A 13,822-nucleotide genomic window follows, 5' to 3' on the forward strand; every position below is an offset into this window, starting at 1 on the left:
AATACAGTTATAATAATTACAAGATAAAAAGAACTTTTTATATAACACGTTTTAAAATTTTCTGTTGAATCATATAAACTTGACAATTCGATGTATTAATAATTTAGGACAAATAAGGCAATTGTGAACAAATTATTTTTTTGCTACTTTGCAACAAACAAACAAATATAGAATACTGAAATGTCATTTTGATTTCCATAGTAACGCACGTATATATTAATAATTTTGTTGCTAGGGCCACCCCCTTAGCAATAAATAATAGTGGATTGGATTACGGATTTCTTCCGAAATATCTTTTCATTCAAAATAGAATTAACTGAAATTGAATTCAATTCTACTTCAAGATAGCTAAAAGTATTAAAAGAATGCATTGGCATCGTGTTCTGATATATTCTAAAAGTTTCAAATGTCTAGCTAGTCGGGAAGTTAGTTAAAAATCGATTGCAAGATTTGTACTGGATAAACAACCACCGGACAAACAAGAATATGAGCTAAGAAAAACGTGGTAATAAAAAATACATTGAAGAGAGCTATTATAAATGATTAAACGAGAATAACATATAAGTACTTTGTAGTGAGTACTTATAAGAGAATGAAAAATAAAATAAAAAATATATATGAAGAGAAGACTGGAAATTATAAGGAAAAAATACAGTCGTCTAGTTTATTAGTGGTAAATTTTAACTTAATTTAAAAAAGGCAAGAGAAAAAAAAACATCCATTCGATTACTGTGATGATTCATAGTTCTCTAGAGTCGGACCACAGGACAATAGTAACCTAGATTGATATTTTATGTATTTGAATGACGTGTAGAAGTGAAAAGATTTGAGGACGAATTACGTTAAACTTAATGTTTGACAGTAATTTTGGGCTATCTGTATGATTATTAATTAATAAGGTCTGCAATGGTACGCTGGATTTCTGAAAAATGGATTTTAAAATTTTCCACTTGGGAAGAATAATTAGGCAAGTTAATATGAAAGTAATTAATTAGCGAGAGAAAGATAATTACATTTTATAAAAAATATATAAAACGTTTTTGCACTCGTTGAAACCTATTGATATGAAGAGTGTGTAGTGCAGTGTAGGTACTTATCATAATATTAAGTTTGCAATCCAATTACACGGTTGACTTTTTTATTACTAACGATAAGAGTGTGGCGGTAACGTTACATGACATATTATTTAAATTAACTATGGTTGTCTACATTAAAACTTTTTCTGTCATACTTTTGGTATCGGGGTGTCAAATCTAAATACATGTGTTGGACAAGATATGTCGCGAACAAAGAGATTGGACTCCTGTGGGTCTATTCTATACTTATCGAACACTAAATTGATAAATAGTATCAAACTTAGGGTAGGTTTGTATCAAAATATTAGCGCTTATTGTAACAATTACACGAAGCCGGTTTTTATTGTTGCAATAAGTGCGATATTTTAACAGCAGCAAGATAGGTGCTGTTAAAATATAGCACTTATTGCAACAATAAAAACCGGCTTCGTATAATTGTTACAATAAGTGCTAATATTTTGATACAAACCTACCCTAAGTTTGATAATATTTTTCACTTTATCACTTTAGCGGTCGATAAGCATAGAATAGACCCACTGGAGTCTTTCAATCTCTTTGGTCGCGAACAATTTTTATTTATTTTAAATTATACGAGAGTACAAGTTACAAAAATTATTGTTTTTAATTATTTCATACATAAAATTAATATTTTCTCTCCAATGAAGCGATTGTTGATAGGTAACTACAACAATTCAGAAAAAAATATAAATAAGTTTGACTATCTTTAATTGTTGCGGCAAGTAGAGGGTTTCACTGGGGCACGAGTCCAAACTGTAAGTGGGCAGGGCGTTTACGTCATACGGAGGAGCAAAATACAGCTGATGGCAATTTCGTATTATTATGCAGTTGCCAATTGCACATTTAAAAATAGACCCGCGAGCATAGATTTAATTCAGTTGAAAAAGATAACGAGGAAAATGTTGTATAATAATATATTCAATTTCATTTGGGTGATTTCTATATTACGTAGGTACCCACCTATTACAAAATACCGTGTCATAGTATTGTAACTATGCATGGTTGTATAGCCTGGAGATTTTATGTTTAATAAGATTGCATGCATTTATTAGAATAAATTATACTTACTGAAAAATAAAAAGGTTCTAGATCTGTACCTACTAGGTACACAGCCAAATTCTGCTGAAAATGATTTTATAACTTAGGTCCTACCTAATTTATCATATTTCACTCAAAAACATATCTGTAGCTGTCAAATAAAATATATAGTTAAGGGGATCACATCAAAAGTTGTGATTTCATATAAACATCAGCTATTACACGAATTACGAAGCATATACTTACGTAAAATTATAATACAATATAATTCCAATTATAATCCAATTTAAATTAACCTTCGAGGCATCTTAACTAGATGTCATTGTAATTTTAATAATTTTATGATGAAAAAAATCTAAAAACCGGTGTTATAATTACCTTTAAGGGGGAAGGTGTTCCATGTCAGCTATTTTCTGGTATTTTCGGAGGTTAAGCCTGAATCTTACGTAAGATTTATAGAAAAACTATTTATATAATTATGAAGCTTATTCATCGGCAAATATTTATGTTAAACATTTGATAACTGCATAAAGTATTTTTATGACGTAAAATAATATTCTTTCGAACCTTGAAATGTAATAATGGACAACGAGGCCATATTGTTGTGACATTAATGGACTGTGTTGATAACCGTTTTTTCCACTAAATATTATGTCAAACCGTTTATTATAGATAGTTTTAATGTTATCAAACATAATGTAGTAAAATATATTCAGTATAATTATAATATTTGCAGTTTCTGTTGGCTCTAAATCTAACGGAATCGACTGGATATTTTGTTATTAAAATATGCGATAATTATAGACATTCCAAATAATCTAAAGCTACGTATCAGAAGGGTTATCATTAATCATTGAATAAATGATGAAATATCTTGTTAAATATAAATTTATAATACTAAATAGATACATTTTAAAAACAACCATTTCACGAAATATTTGACCAACTCGATGGGACGTCAGACCGCCTGCAAATTTGGCGTTAGATGTATGGAATCTTTAGCTGGTGCTATTTTCACTTCATATGACCAAAAAAATACGCCAATCCACGAATATTGTATAAAAATATGTTTATAAAAGTGAATGCTACAAATTGAGCACAAAAATAGGTGATACAAACATAAATTCGGACAAATTATTCAAAAGGAAAACATATTTTGACATTTGAGGACAAAACAAAAAAAAATCTGAAGAAATTTGTATTTGCGTCAATTCTACGTTATGTCATACTAAATCATACATTATAATTTTTAACACTGTTGCAATCTATTTTGCCTCATATTGCAACATAGCAATCAGTTTTCTGTCCCTTTCTATAACTATCTCCCTCTACATTCAAAATAATTATGATTGTAGTAGGTATGTATTTTATAAATTGTGATAGATTTTATTTTATTTCAGTGAAATATATCAGGTCGTCCAGTATTGCCATATCTACTAAAATATTATTGGATTGATATTTTAGTAAATAATTGAATGAAGTTTTTCACCATTTGTATCTACTATTAGTTTTACTATTTTTATTTAATAAATAATACACATGAGGTTTTACGAATTTCACATTTGTTATTAAACATACTTACATAATTTAGAATACCTCAAACACATCGCGAAGTAAAAATATCTATATTTTTTACTTAGCCAAATTATGAATCTACCTAGGTTAGGTACCTACTGATATTTATATTACAGAAAATTTAACTTTGACTAAATTATGAATTTGCGAGATTATAATAATACAGATGATTTTAAAGAATACTTTCATCAAATAACATAATAATGGATGCCTGTACTTACATAATATTTTCCAATGTAATTTTTTTTTTAAAAACTAACTTTAATTTCGAAAGTTTAGCCTGGCAATACTATGAACGTCATTTATTTCAGCGGGAATGCGAAATTTTCATCCTCGGTTTTTGACATAGGTACCTAACAATATTATCACAATTATACGAACTCACTATCCGATGGCTGGAAGTTCCAAAAAAAGACGTAGGAGAAAAGATGGAAATACTAATACATTAAAAACACAAAGGTTTGAAATTATTATTTTATAATTTGACATAATCATACATAGTTGAAAAAACCACATTTCACAGAAAATTTTGGTTCACAATATTTATTCATCTTGCAAAAGGAAGTTTTGCGTATTACTTATTAATACACACAATTAAGTATAATGATCATTTGTACTTATATTTTTTTATATTATGTTTGTGCCACGTCTTATTCGAAATTAGTGTGTCTGTGACAAAAATTATAATCTGGTACAATAATTAATACCAGCTATACATTTTGTTTTCTGTTAAATATCTAACTATCTACTAAACTAATATTTTTGAATGTATTATAGTATTGATATATTGCCGAAGACTATGCCTGAGCATGGAAATCCTCAAAGCATACTACCTGAACCAGAATTTCATCCCACATTTGAACACGAACACGAAGAATTTATTATAGAAAATGAAATTGAAGATTCAAGTCAAAAATTCCGTGTAGAAGGCCGTAGAATTTTAGACTTTTCATATTTTTTCCAACAACTTCAATTAATTAGCCACCATGATTCTCCATTTAATTGTAATTTATCACATTTAGAAATTTTTGGGGAAAATCGGGAAAACTTTAGTAGTACATTTTTTATCCAATGTAAACTTTGTGGTAAAAAATTAAAATTATATACCACTGAAATGAACGAAAACAAAATGAATCTGTGTGACGCATTTGTATCCAGTATAATCAGTATCGGCAGTGGATTTTCAAATCTGGAAGAAATGTGTTCTGCAATTGATGTACCATCGATTACAGCAAGAACATACAGAAAGAGTCAACAGAAGGTGTACGAGTGGTTTGAAGAAACCAAAAATAAGAGTATGGAAAACGCTGCGAAAGAAGAGCGACAACTTGCAATCGAAAATGGTGACGTCGATTCTTCTGGTATTCCCATGATATCAGTTGTTGCAGACGGCTGTTGGTCGAAACGTTCATACAGATGCAATTATTCCGCAGCATCTGGCGCTGCCACGATCATTGGTCAAAGAACCGGGAAGATTTTGTACATGTCAGTGAAAAATAAATATTGCGATTTGTGCGCCAAAGCTAAAAATAAAAATATCCCTGCTCAACAACATAAATGCTTTTTAAATTACACCGGTCCGTCAGCTGGAATGGAATCTACAGCAATATTAGAAGGCTTTAAAGAATCTATTAATACACATGGATTGATTTATTCAAAATTGATTGCTGATGGAGATTCCAGTACATACAAAAAAATTCTTGATTGTCACCCTTATCCGAATGTAACTGTCGAGAAAGTTGAATGTAAAAACCATTTAATTAGAAATTATTGTGGCAAAATAGAGGCATTAACCAAAGACACAAGATATCCCTTGAATGTAAGAAAAATCATTGCGTCAAGAAAAAGACGTCTGCGGAAAGCCGTCATAGGTGCAATCAAGTATAGAAAACTACAAGATAGTACTTTCGAAGAAAAGGTTATCGCTTTGAAAAAAGATTTAATTAATGGACCGCACCATGTTTTTGGAGACCATACTTCTTGTCTACCATATTTTTGTACAAATTAACCAAATACAGAGGACATGCTTGATGTAAATTATGTACCAGCATTAAAAGAATGCAGTCTATTTTCTCAATTAATGATATATAATTCTCGTTTGGTGCTAAATTCAAAAACTTTAATTTATAATTTTTAAGCGGCAAGAGAATTAACTACTCTCAAAGACAATCGTACATGGGACGATGTGCAGCGGCGGTAATCGCATTTAATACAAATAAGTTACATTGCACAATTCAAAAACAAGTTTATAAAAATAGCCCAAAAGCCTTCATAAATCGCTTAGAATCAAGAAGGTTGAAAATAAATAAAAAAAAAAATAGGAAAATCTTGGCGAAAACCAATACATTCTGTTCCTTTATCTAATCCAGATTATGGAGAGAGTTGCCAAAAACCTGATATGGACAAAAATCAATATCAATTGTTAAAAGAAACTTTTTTGAAAAAACTCAAACTGACAAACTATGAGAGGAGGGATATAGAAAGACGCACTGTATTACAATCTGAATGTGCAGAATAGCTAGAAAGGCGACGAAACCTTCTTACTGCCTCTGTTTTTGGAAAGGTGTGTAAGCGGCGAGAAAATACAAAATTTGGGCCTTTGGTAAAACGTTTATTATATAGCCAATCATTAGCCAACGTGAAAGCGGTAAATTATGGTAAAGAAAATGAATCAATAGCTTTACAACAGCTTAGTGTACAAGAACGAATTAAGATTGAGAGATGTGGATTGTTTATCGATGATGTGTATGATTTTATCGGTGCAACGCCAGATGGCATCAGCGATGATGATACAATTATTGAAATAAAATGTCCTTTCTCAGCTGCTGGAATAAGTGCAGATGAAGCTATTGTACAGAAAAAAATTAAATTTTGGAAAGTAGATAAAGACAGAAATATGGTAATAGATAAAAATCACGATTGGTACTTCCAGATTCAGGGGCAGCTTCATATTACTAAGAAAGATGTCTTTTTATTTGGAGTTTGGACGGGACATAATTTTCCTGTTAAAATAGAATTAATCAAAAAAGACGAGACATTTTGGATTGAAAAAAAGATATATCACTTTTATATGAATTGTCTACTGCCAGAAATAATAGATCCCAGAACCAGTAGATCTATGAATATTAGAGAACCAGAAAGGCTAAATTTCTAAATTTTATTATACTTAATATGTTTTCAACAAGTCTTTATTACATCACTATTTTATAGTGTTACCTCCGAAAGGGGGGGTTTAGACGGTATCAATAGTTCATCAAGATATATCTAATTTACTAATATAGTTTACTGTTGCGAGACACCCAGAACAAGTGTAATTTTATGAAATTCAAAATAATATGTATACTTACATCTAAATAATGATACCTACAGATCTTGCTGGCGATTCCACTGTGCCATATTTTGTATAAGCATTCGTCTCTGCAGCCGTGGAGTTTGGTCCCGTGTAAAAAGTACATTTTGTTCTCAAGGTCAAAAACCAAATTGGTTGTGCCAATGGCTTATAACCATTCCTCATAAATGATTATAACTGATATCACCTCATAACTGATCAGTGCCACGCACGAGTTAACTCGCGGGATCTTTTAAACGTCATAACTTCTGAATGAACTGTTTGTGTATATTTTCTTAACAATATTTATCATTTTAGTGTGAAAATATTCACGTTAAACATGTTGATTTGGTAAATTTTCACAAATATTTATCATTCTATTCTTATTTCATGTTTTTTAAGGGATTCATTTTATTCCAAAAATAGCTGACCTACAATTACCCACCTAGTAAAAATTGGATTTGGATTGGATGGAATTTCCTAGTAGAAATTCCAACTGAACAACATGACGCTTTCTATATTATTTACTGTTAGTTTTTAAATTGTATTGTATTGTATTTGAAATAAATAATATATCAATTATACACATAGAAATCAATAGATATATAAAATAGATATCACAGTTTAAAAATCAGAAAGATCAATGCATATTACCATTGTTTATGTTACAATATAAAACAACATTTATCATTGAACGTAGGTACCAAGAAAAATAGACTTCATTAAAATGTGTCAATATAGTATATACCCGATATAATTATATAAATTATTATATTGTTAATTACTCTGTGGGGTCCATATATACTGCTTCAATTGTAATTTAATTTTACAGTATAATTATTTATGTTAAGTACTTGATTTACTTATTATATGTACAAATGTAATATACTTACCTACTTATTAGGATATATCTTGGTGAATTTTAAAATAAGAGGAAATTAAATGGAACTCATCGTGTCTAAGTAGATGTCAGCCGTTGTTAAGTCTTATATAAATATTTATACATTATTAAATTGTTTTTCTGTTTTTTATTGATGTAAAGACATGGCATGTGTTCAAAGTAATAGCAAATTAGCTGTGTACTATTTATTTAACTTATATTAAAACCCCAAGATTGATTTCGTCTTGCGACATATTTTATTCTTCTAAGTTTTACTATGACATTGTAATATGAACCATGGATATAGTATAGTACTTAAAAAAATCAAAACTGGTAATATATTATTTCAATATTTAATTGTCAATTTTCATTTGAAGTCAGCATTTAATTACTGGTATAACATATAATTATTAACTGTTATCTACAACTTCAGATGGACAAATTAATTGATATATCAAATTATCAGTTTTCATTTCTTTTCAACAATGTATTCATTCTAGCAGTTATTTTGAATATCTTACTAGTTTTTATGTCATGGCACCTTACAAAGGCTCCGAGCAACCGTATACTGAGCTTCGAGAACAGATGTTTACGACGGATACTGGGTGTGCGGTAATTTTAGAAGTAACGGGAGATAAAAGAACGCACCAAATAGCCTCCCATCACGCTGAGAGTGAATACGCAACTTTGTACCTGGCCCGGCCACGTGCTGCGGGTGCCTGAAGAGAATCCCAAACTGGTTTGCCTGTTCTTCAAGCCAACCGGATTCCGGCGTTCTGGATGGCCGCTAAACACTATCTATATAGCATATCTGGCAGAGTTACGGGCTGCTAGTATGACCTGGAACGATGCAAAAAAACTAGAGTGACAGAGATTCTTGGAGGCGCCGCATTGTATCCATATGCTGCAACTAAGATGCAGATATAGCCGAAGAGAAGAAGTAATATACAGCATCTAGAAAACTTAAAGCCTTTGAAATGTGTGTGTATAGATACATGCACCTTTCATTGGTGTTGGAAAGAGAATTTTTCTAATATCAAAGTGATATTGAGGCTGAAAAAGACAAGACTTGGAGAGTGAGCTCTACCAAATGACATACCTAATATGATACAAGTAACTGATATGCATAATTATATTATATTTTATATTACGAATCAAAATAGCAACTTTTATATCATTATCGATAATAAATTTAGTGCAAAAATGTTTTTATAAAATTGTTTTATTTTTTAAACATTAGTCACTTTATATTTACCTTGTGTAATTGTACTATTAAATCTATAAAATGGGTGTATATGCTTGATGGTCTACGTCATAAATAATATTATATGAATCACGCCATGTTCGGATCGTACGCCGAAAGTCGGATTTATTTCATTATTAATTAAAAGATTTATTTCATTCCATCTTATTCATATGAAACCGTCGACAAGCAAAGATCTCGGTAGACATTTTCTCCATCTGCAAAAAACATAACATAGGAACTGTTAATAGTGTGGTTTTTAATCTTTTATAGTTGGCGACTGTTTGAAGAGTGGTAATTAAAACGGATTAGTGATAATACAAAGCATCAAAAAAGATTGATTAACTAAAATAAAGTAATCAGGTAGGTAACATGTTTAATAACAACTAAAACGCCTTAGATTATATCAAACAAATATATATGAAATCACAGGTTTTATATAATTCTGGAATGAATGTAACTAACCTCAAAAAAAGGATTGCATTACGTCGGAATTATGAAACATTGAAAGTATGTATAGACTAAGAAAACAATAAATAAACACTTGAATAATATATGCAAAACACACAGAACACTACGATAGTAATAAATAACATAATATTGTACTTACAGATAGTGTTTCTTATTCCTGATATAAAACACAATTGTTTTAGGTACCTTGCAATTTTGAATTTGCAAACATAATATTTGACAGCAGAGAGATTTTTATATTAGTCTATGGCCAAAAATACGGATTTATTTGGCCGGCTAAAAAAAAGATTTTAATATAGCAAGAACATTTTAAATATGCGACAAATAAATAAAAGTATATATAATATAGTTGTTAAAAAAATCTGTGTACATTATAAAATATATTTAATATTATAAATACATATATTTTTTAAATTTATGTTATAATTTGTAAACGACGAAGCACGTCAGCTAATACGCATAGTAAATGTTTAAACTTCGGTAATCAAATTCGAATGTGACAGAAAGAGAAAGAATAACTTTTTAATCATATTAGCATGCGTAAAAGAGATGTAACATAATATCACTTTCACTTTAAAAATCATACCTAGTATTCAATGTCATAGTTCAACTTTAAATGAAAAAACAGAAACTCTAGGTAAGCATGTGTGCCCTTAAACAATGCACTCTCTTTATTTATCAATGCACATTATTATTTATATTACAATATTATTTACTCCGTTAAACTTATGTATTTGATTGAATGTATACAATATTAACAATTAATGTCTTAAATAGTATAAATTATACTAGATTTATTTTTGACCGATTTTATCAATGTTATTTGTAAATATAAAAATGTTATCAAATCAAATCAAATCAAATCAAATTTATTTATTTTACATATAATGAACATAACAAATTATAAATTCAAAGCGTTCACGACATGACATAAAATAAGTGTTAATAATTAAAAAAAAATAAAAATACAGAGAAAAAGTAATAAAATAAGAAAATAAATTAAATAAGTAACAAAATAAAAGTAGATGGAAGCACACAGAGTGAACTTTGATAAACCCTATCTTAAAAACTTATAAAACAACGTCCACCTAAATTCACCCTCACGTAAGTGGAATATATCAATATCCGAAGCGATTTCATTAAGCATGGTTACTGCCCTCCCAATTGGCATTACTAATGGCAGGTTAGTTCTGCACCGTGGGAGAACAAACAACGCATGCCCTCGATTCCTAAGGTAATTATCAGAGACACACAAGCCAATACCACCAAGAATGGCAGAGTTCACATTTACGCCGCGTATAAGTCTGAAAAAATATGTAGCTAAATAAAGATCCCTTCTAAATTTTAAGCTACAGTATGTAAGCATCTCTAAGAGAAAATCAGTCGGATAGAGCCACGGATAATATCCATACAACCGAAAGTAAAGGAGTCGTAAAAATTAGTCGTATATTAACAATGGAAAAAAATTGCCAATCCCGGGACCAGTCCAGGGATCCCGGGATTGTCAAATTGTAATCCCGAAATCCCGGGATCAGAATTTTGGCTCGGGATTGGATTCCCTACACTGAATATAACACAAATATCTTCCTTCTTAGCGTCACGTGCCACGGGCATACTTAGGAAATTTACTTCATTGTGGTGATTTGCCCAGTTAAAAATGCATTATTGTTGAAATTAGTTCTGTACTGAATAACAATAATAGCAAACACTATTAATCTACTGCATGCAATTTGATATAGGTACTGCGATAAACTTTGTAATATTATTAAATAGGTAGTGAGTTATTATTGTATTACATTTGTAATAATAATATAATAATCACATTATTTTTCTATTCGCTGGAAGGTCTCGTACCTAGTCGATACAGCAGTTGATTAACAAGGAAATAATTTAAACAGACAATTAATCCCTGCATTAGATTGAAGTGACCATAGTAGATACAACAATATTGTTTAATTTTATTTATATGCGGCTTTCACAAGCATTTATTGTACGTACATACCTAGATACCTGTTTTTTTACACCCCAGACTCTATCTACGTAGTATTTATTTTCTTGAAATCTCTCCCAGTTAATCATAGCATTTTTTGCATTTAGCATTTTTGAATACTTAACTATTTTTTTATTAGGTAAGTACTAGATGCTTATCGCTAGTACCTATTCGTAAGAAAAGAATTTCTTATTCCTCTTCTTCGCAGTTTTCATCCCGACTGCAGACTGTGGATCATGATTCACGACCATTCCGCATCAGCTGTCTCCATCTTTCTCTATAAGTCTGTAAGCCATGAAGTGAATAATAGTGGTTTTCCGTCGATTTGATTCACCAAGTCAATGGCGCACGTCGCCTGCTTCTTTTACCTGATAAAATATGACTCCCAATCGGCATGCAGATAGTTTTAAGAGGATACATCCGCTGAGTGATCGCTGGTCCAAAATTAGTAATCATTCTGATGTAGAGCTTTTCATTACATACGGTGTAATACCACATACTATATAGTATATCGCTTCATTCAAATTGTAAGTTAGAGTATAAGCGTTACTGTAGTTAATGTAGTTGGTTACCTATATAATATACAACTAAACCAAACATATTAAGATGTACAGGCTACAGACTATGAACAGCGGTTGCTAATCGTAATGTTTTAGCTTAATTACGATATAAATATTGTGGATAACAATATCATTGTAACTATCTAGCCATTCTATACAACGCCTTTGAAATGGTTGCGAAATGACAACGGTTTAGAAATCTGTGCAGACCGGAATGTACAATCTTTGCCAAATGAATTGTAGGTACAATACGGTGACCAAGCGGAAAATGAATAAATATATTTGATACGAATATGTCATACAAACATATTGGAGAGGAAACTAAACCCATTGTGTACCTAGTGAAAGAGAAACGGAAAAAAGAGAAAGACTCGGATTAGATGACAATAAGGTTAGCACACCACCACCTCACCATATTCCATACGTCATAATTATTATTCAATTTGTGTGTGAGTCAGGGTATGGACCTAATAGGTTGAGCAAGTGGCTGACATCCATTTCTCGTAAAAAACAAAATCTGTTAATACAAACCTCTACTCTGTGGAGGCCCATATGATCCTATTAGGATCGGACATGGTCGGAAAATTATTATACTTATGTATTTTGACCAGTTTTTGTCATAGAGCCAATACATTGATCGATGTATCAATAATATTGATGTTAGGGTGAATTTATTTGGTAGTTATTTTCTATTCCGCAAGAGTCGGAGGACGGGGTAAATGTCTATCAAATGGGGTAAACGTGAACATTTTGGGGTTACTTAATAAATTATCAATATAAATATAAATTTCATTAAGTGGGGTGTCACTATACATATTATATTAATGAGTTTTACCTATTATACGACAAATATTAAAAATTCAAAATAATTATTGCATACCGCCCATACCGGTGTAATAGAAATAAGTACCTACTAACGCCACATACTTCGTTTTTCAATAAATTATTAAGTACCTACGAATATTTGTGACGTGACTCACGTGACTAATGAACTTGAAAACAAACTACAGAAATCGCTTGTACCCCGAAGAGAGCACCCAAGTTGCTCTGACATAAAGAAGCAATGTCAATGTTGGTTTATCAAAAAATAAATAACATAATTTTCACAAACCTTAAGTGTTTTCAGTGTAATACATATTTCAGATTTTTGTTCGATTTTTTGTTACGGCGTGTGCGGTTTTTTTTAATTTAGTAGGCTATTTATTCCTTTTAGACATACATACACATAGATAGAAGTTTATTCTGTTTTAATGGTAATTTTTTAACTGTAATAAAAGTTCTCCGAATCTACTCAACCGCCAAATCTAAAAAAAAACTGGATAGGTAGGTAGCTATTGAAAAATAAAATCCATTCATCGCCGCACATGATTATGAAAAAACCCGTGTAATTCAAAGTAGATATATGAAAATAAATAAGAAAACTCTAAAACCAAAAGTATACCTAACTGCATTTTTGAAAATACTGATTCTCAGTATTAACTTTTTGTTTTATAAACATGTCATTGAATTAAAAAAAAAAAATACATGTTGAGGATAGTGCAAACGTTTTCCTTGTCAAATATACGTAAATTTTTTTGCTCTTCGGTGGTGTTGAAGATGTTGTAATTATTGTAATAGTATGTTATAATACTTATAATCATAAT

General features: G+C 30.5%; 1 protein-coding gene and 1 long non-coding RNA gene across 2 annotated transcripts in view; one reads left to right on the plus strand and one right to left on the minus strand.

Annotated features, from left to right (window-relative positions):
* Positions 1-13,822, plus strand: part of Hex-A (Hexokinase A) — an 88,751-nt gene that overhangs the window by 8,802 nt on the left and 66,127 nt on the right. The window lies entirely within an intron of this gene.
* Positions 8,399-10,276, minus strand: LOC147075550 (uncharacterized). Its single transcript, XR_015069947.1, has 3 exons — positions 9,769-10,276; positions 9,171-9,376; positions 8,399-8,755 (listed from the first exon to the last, which is right to left on the minus strand). It is a non-coding gene; the product is annotated as an uncharacterized LOC147075550 (long non-coding RNA).

Source organism: Rhyacophila brunnea, unplaced genomic scaffold (genome assembly GCF_057557595.1).
Source record: "Rhyacophila brunnea isolate RB1 unplaced genomic scaffold, BYU_Rbru_1.0 scaffold_14, whole genome shotgun sequence".
NCBI classification, from domain to species: Eukaryota; Metazoa; Arthropoda; class Insecta; order Trichoptera; family Rhyacophilidae; genus Rhyacophila; species Rhyacophila brunnea.